The sequence below is a fragment of the Euprymna scolopes genome, chromosome 9, assembly GCF_053919585.1.
Source record: "Euprymna scolopes isolate OS-2025 chromosome 9, ASM5391958v1, whole genome shotgun sequence".
Classification (NCBI taxonomy): domain Eukaryota; kingdom Metazoa; phylum Mollusca; class Cephalopoda; order Sepiida; family Sepiolidae; genus Euprymna; species Euprymna scolopes.
This window is the reverse complement of record NC_136490.1, coordinates 168,068,803-168,075,414: the sequence shown is the minus strand read 5'-3', so window position 1 is coordinate 168,075,414 and position 6,612 is coordinate 168,068,803. Positions and strand designations below refer to the sequence as shown.

General features: G+C 39.9%; 1 protein-coding gene across 1 annotated transcript in view; it reads left to right on the top strand.

The window, feature by feature from the left end:
* The window catches only part of LOC145284974 (cardioacceleratory peptide receptor-like), a 478,373-nt gene that overhangs the window by 1,500 nt on the left and 470,261 nt on the right, over positions 1-6,612 (top strand). The window contains exon 1 of the mRNA XM_080134078.1: positions 1-323. This exon is cut by the window's left edge and continues 1,500 nt beyond it. The gene's annotated coding sequence lies outside the window, so the exon portion shown is untranslated. The remainder of the gene's footprint in view (positions 324-6,612) is intronic.

Here is a 6,612-nt window from a genome sequence, read left to right as displayed (position 1 = left end):
ATAAACTACAAATACTTGTAGAATAAGTAAAAAAATACAAGAAAGATGAAATACAAAGTAAACAGCAGAATAATAAAGAAATAAAAAGTAACAAACACACACACACACACACACACACACACACACACACACACATATATATATATATATATATATATATATATATATATATATATATATGAACAAAACCTTAAAAATATTTGATAACTATTTGGTAACAAATTGATTCGAATTCCTCTATCGTCGGTTTTATTTCTTCTTCAAACATCCATCCATCGACACGCGAGAAAACTTTATGGAATTCACTCGAAGTTCATAAACCGGTAAACTGTTTTTTCATTTCTTTGGTGTTGTTTTTTGTCGTGTTTGATAACTTTCTATTTGTATTAGATGTTTATTTTAATTATTCTGATTGTTTAATTTTACAGCATATCAACAATGGTTGGTTTGGATGATGTAGAAACTAAACAGACATTTTCTATATGATTGATTTTATCGAACAATCTGAGAGCTTTGAATGAAAAGACTGCAAAATCTATTTTTCAGTCAAAGATAAAGTCGGAATCGGCAAAACTACTACGAAATAGAATGGAATTTTAATTAGTTATAATGGAAGGGCGATTTCATTTCCCAAAATTCCGCGTTTGGGGCACAGAACATTATTCAGTTTTCTCTCGTACCTGAGACGGCAATACAGAGTAGACTAGTTAATAGTGTTAGAAAATTTAGTAAACTTAAAAAATATATTTTGTGGTTAGGGTAGAGACGAATATGTTCCTCACTCGTGAAATGTTACCTAAAATCTAGGTTTTTGTAACTCTCCATATTTTGCAAGCCAATTTACATATCTTACATGAGAAAACACGCACATGTATATGAAATACAGGGTGACTCCGCAAAATATCAAAAACATAGAAAGTATATCTAGAACATATGCTGTAGAACGAAGAAAAAAGGCCAAAGACACTTATATTTTGATGTGATGTTTTTAATATAATAAACTAGTTATGACCAAAGTTTCATTTCATTCGGACAAAACACTAAGAAACGGGGCCTAATTAGAGTTGTAGCCCGTTTCTTTTGCGTCACCCTGTAGAACATTTAAAATATAATATGATAAAATGGAAAGATGAATAGGGAAAGCAGATAAACTAAGAATGCAATCAAATCAACTTTTATGATGCGAATTTAAACTTTTTCTTGTTTTTACAAACAATTATTTCTGAGAAAGTTTTCTTTGTATTCAAAACGGTGACATATTTAAAATAACCCTAACAGAAATTTATTTTGTTTTATTTTCACAAATATAGTTAATTTTTTTTTTTATTTAACTATGTGTATTCTATTTCAATTTATATACCTAAAATAAGTTCCAAAACTTTATTCGTATGGACCCTTTTTTGAAACTTTATAATGACAACCTCTAATGTTTTCCTTGAGCTTAGATAATAACCAAAAGTTACAGGAAACACGGGCTGGACTATAGGGAGGGCAAGGAAATATATTGATGTAAATTTTGGTCAATTTTGGTCTGTTTTTTTCTGATCTTCTCTTAGCACCCTCAGGACAAAATTCCCGCATTTTAAGTTCGTCGCGATTAACTGTGTGTATAGTTCCCACACTGACATCAAACTGTGCACCTTTTTTTAAATTTTTTTTTTATCACATTTTCACCCCAAACAAGGCACATTGCCACTTTGGTGTAGGGGGCTACTATCAGGGGAAACATCTACTGGGGCACTATGTAGGGATTAGGGCAGCGAGATGTTGGTTCACGTTGCACTTGAACTTATGCATGTCAGTACAGTTGGGGAAGCAGTGACCTGGAATGGAATTCCAAAGTCTAGCAGTTCTGGGGAAGAAACTACTGGAGTAGAAAGATCTTTTACATCTAGGGATCTCTACAGTGTGGGGGTGGGATTTTGCAGCTTGTCGGGTTTGTCGAGGGTGTTCACGTCGTGGGGGCACAAGTGCTTGCAGTTCTTCAGAGCATTCACCATTATAATACTTGTAGAACAGGCAGAGGGATGCAACGTTTCGACGATGGGACAGAGGCTGAAGTTTTGATGCCAGTTTAGGGCCTATCAGATTTGCGACTCTCTTTTGAACCTTGTCAAGGAGAGAGAGACTAGTAGCCGATGCACCGGCCCAAATATGACAGCAATACTCCATACATGGGCGAATAGTGGCCTTATAGAGGTACAGGATACTTTCGGGTGTTAGAAGTTTTCTAGCACGGTAGAGAGAGCCCACCTTCCTCGCAGCGGCCCTGGCAATGCCCTCGATGTAATTGTTCCAGCTCATGTTTCCTGTGAACGTTAGGCCAAGGAGCTTGAAAGACGTACTCTCAGCTAAAGAGTTGTTGGCCATTGCTATAGGTACTAGAGAAGGTTTCTTGTAATTATTGAATGAAACCAGTTTTGTCTTGGTGGCATTGAACGTTACCATCCATTTTTGTCCCCATTCAACTACTGATTTGAGGTCATCCTCTAGTGTTTCTGCCATTACTTTAGATATATGTTCATTCGTCTTCCTGTCGTGCCTGTTATAGAGTGTGGTGTCATCAGCATATATACCCATCTCAGAGGCAATTTTATCGGGGAGGTCATTTATGAATATCAGGAACAGCAGAGGACCAAGGATAGATCCCTGGGGCACTCCGGCATTTATATTATATTGTTTAGACGTACGACCGTCGAGGACAACCTGGATTTTTCTCTTATCTAAGAAGGATTTAATTATGTTAAGTATTCTACCAGTGATGCCGTAAGATCTAATCTTCCTGAGGAGACCCTCATGCCATACCCTGTCAAAAGCCTTAGATATATCTAGAGCTACCGCTCTGCTCTCTCCCGCTTTGTCCAGTGAATGGTATATGCGTTCAGAGATTACAGTGAGGATGTCTGCCGTGGAACGGGCTTGTCTAAATCCATATTGATGGTCGGTCAGAAGTTTAGCATCTGTGAGGTGCTGGACTAGAGCATGGTTAATTAAGGTCTCAAATATTTTGGCAAAAAGTGGGAGGAGGCTAATAGGGCGATAATTTAATGGGTCAGTTCTTTCGCCAGAATTCTTGAATACTGGTACCACAGGAGCAGTTTTCCAGCAGCTCGGAAAGCAAGATTCATTAAGGCATTTGTTGTCTCTATGGACACACGACGGTCCTTATCTACGAAATTCTTTATTTGACTAATCATCTCTAGTGTCCTAACTTCCTTCCCACACTTCTCATAATCCCTCACAAACTCCCTGCCTTCCTTGAATCTTTTATGCCACTCAGAATCTGATGCATGAAAAATGGTTTAAAAGCACTGTGAAGCATTCCATAAATTTCTGTTGCATTTTATCAAGTTTAACACAGAACTTTATTGCATCTCGTTCTTCTAAAATATCTTCATATCAAGATTGCTTGAAATTCACCGGCTATGATAATCAGGTTTTAGTAGGGTGTATTCCAATTTTGCTATAGCTATACATTTGAACCTGAAATCATAAAAATTGGTCAGCTATCTCAAAAGATGTAGAGCAATGACAAACTGAATTTTAAAGCGTCTATTGTATTGTAAATGTTTAAACAAAATTCTGGAAACTTTAATAAGGCACCTTGTATATAAAGTTTTGGAGACATTTTTATCTTTAAAGCCATTTAATTTTATACAATAATGTATTTTTTAGTCTTTCGTCGAAAAATTATTTTGCCAGTAATAATTTAATAACCCGTAATCGCTGAAACCCTCCCTGCTTTTTAGAACTAATAATATATTTAATCAAATTTATATCAACCTAAAATGTTCTGCCTAAAAAGCAGCTTGGAATCATATACATCTGGTACTGATGATAAATTATTAATTAAAACTGTTTTAACGTCGGTATAAATTTGATTTAAAAAGCTCTATTGATGTGGAAATAGATATTCGTTTCTGATTTTTTTTGCAATACACATATTTAACATTTGATATTTATATATATATATATATATATATATATATATATATAGTGCAAAATATACATACACACATATACACACACATATATATATACATATATATATATATATACATATATATATATATATATATATATATATATATATATATATATATATATATTCGTATACTTGGGTAGCATTCTTTTATTTATACAGGTCTGGTTGAACATCAGCGCTAAGCTGTGCATATATTTGCTGGTCTTTTTTCAAAACGCGAGAAATTTCGCTATATTTAGAAAAAATACCAAAATTAATATACAAGGCTTGGCGCTGATAATTTATCATATATACAGGGTGTCCACAAAGTCTGGCTACATAATGTACCTATTTACAATGCCTCCCAACGGGACAGAGTTAGAGACTAGGGTCGTTTTTTCACGTGGAGAAAAGGTACAAAAATAAAAATTGTCTCAGTCGTGAAGGACTGCTCCTCCACCAAAATAAAAAAAGTAATGGAAGTGCAGCATCTGAAGAACAGATACTACACTTTTTATTTATTTGCTTCCCCACTGAGCAAATTAGGCAGGAGGCCGTTTTTTAATGTGGAGATAGGGGGAAGGGGCGGGAAAGGGGGATCCAGCTCTCGAGAGGAGGGAAGTGGGGGCCAGATTAGAAACTGTTGGTATGAAGGGTTGCCCCTTCAGTGACAAAGGTCAGATATGTGGGGTTACCCCCACATATGGTCTTTGCTAGTGATAGCTGGTCTGTGCTAGTCACAGCTTACCAGAATCTGCAGGAACAGATAGTATTTATTTGCCCCCCCCCACCGAGCAAATTAGGCACAAGGCCGGTTTTTAATGTGAGGGGTGAAGGGAGGGGGAAGGGAAAAAGGGGACCAGCTCCCGAGAGGTGGGAAATGGGAGCTGATTAAAGGTCAGGCATGTGGGGTTGCCCCCACATCTGGTCTTTGCTAGTCATAGCTAGTCCTAGCTAGTCATAGCTTGCAGTATCTGCCGGAACAGATGGTATTTATTTGCTCCCCCACCGAGCAAATTAGGCACAAGGCCGATTTTTAATGTGAGGAGTGAAGGGAGGGGGAAGGGGAAAAGGGGACCAGCTCCCGAGAGGTGGGAAATGGGAGCTGGTTAAAGGTCAGACATGTGGGGTTGCCCCCACATCTGGTCTTTGCTAGTTATAGCTTGCAGTATCTGCCGGAAGAGATGGTATTTATTTGCTCCCCCACCGAGCAAATTAGGCACAAGGCTAATTTTTATAGTGAGGAGTGAAGGGAGGGGGAAGGGAAAAAGGGGGCCAGCTCCCGAGAGGTGGGAAATGGGAGCTGGTTAAAGGTCAGGTATGTGGGGTTTCCCCCACATCTGGTCTTTGCTTGCAGTATCTGTCGGAACAGATGGTATTTATTTGCTTCCCCACCGAGCAAATTAGGCACAAGGCCGATTTTTAATGTGTGGAGTGAAGGGAGGGGGAAGGGAAAAAGATGCCCAGCTCCCGAGAGGTGGGAAATAGGAGCTGGTTAAAGGTCAGACATGTGGGGTTGCCCCCACATCTGGTCTTTGCTTGCAGTATCTGCCGGAACAGATGGTATTTATTTGCTCCCCCACCGAGCAAACTAGGCACAAGGCCAATTTTTAATGTGAGGAGTGAAGGGAGGGGGAAGGGAAAAAGGGGACCAGCTCCCGAGAGGTGGGAAATGGGAGCTGGTTAAAGGTCAGGCATGTGGGGTTGCCCCCACATCTGGTCTTTGCTAGTCCTAGCTAGTCATAGCTTGCAGTATCTGCCGGAACAGATGGTATTTATTTGCTCCCCCACCGAGCAAATTAGGCACAAGGCCGTTTTTTAATGTGAGGAGTGAAGGGAGGGAGGAGGGAAAAAGGGGACCAGATCCCGAGAGGTGGGAAATAAGAGCTGGTTAATGGTCAGGCATGTGGGGTTGCCCCCACATCCGGTCTTTGCTAGTCATAGCCAGTCATAGCTTGCAGTATCTGCCGGAACAGATGGTATTTATTTGCTCCCCCACCGAGCAAATTAGGCACAAGGTCGATTTTTAATGTGAGGAGTGAAGGGAGGGGGAAGGGGAAAAGGGGACCAGCTCCCGAGAGGTGGGAAATGGGAGCTGGTTAAAGGTCAGGCATGTAGGGTTGCCCCCACATCTGGTCTTTGCTAGTCATAGCTTGCAGTATCTGCCGGAACAGATGGTATTTATTTGCTCCCCCACCGAGCAAATTAGGCACAAGGCCAATTTTTAATGTGAGGAGTGAAGGGAGGGGGAAGGGAAAGGGGGAACCAGCTCCAGAGAGGTGGGAAATGGGAGCTGGTTAAAGGTCAGGCATGTGGGGTTGCCCCCACATCTGGTCTTTGCTAGTCATAGCTAGTCCTAGCTAGTCATAGCTTGCAGTATCTGCCGGAACAGATGGTATTTATTTGCTCCCCCACTGAGCAAATTAGGCACAAGGCCGTTTTTAATGTGAGGTAAAAACCAGCTCCCCTAAAAGGGGTCACTCTGGTTACCAAAAATAATAATTGTCCCAGTATAGAGGGTTTCCCCTCCATTGACTGGTACAAATTATCTTAAGTGCAGTATCTGCCGGAACAGATGCTACACTTTCATCTTGGCCAAAAGGCCACTATTATTGTAGCCAGACTTTGTGGAAGCATGCTGTAGATTA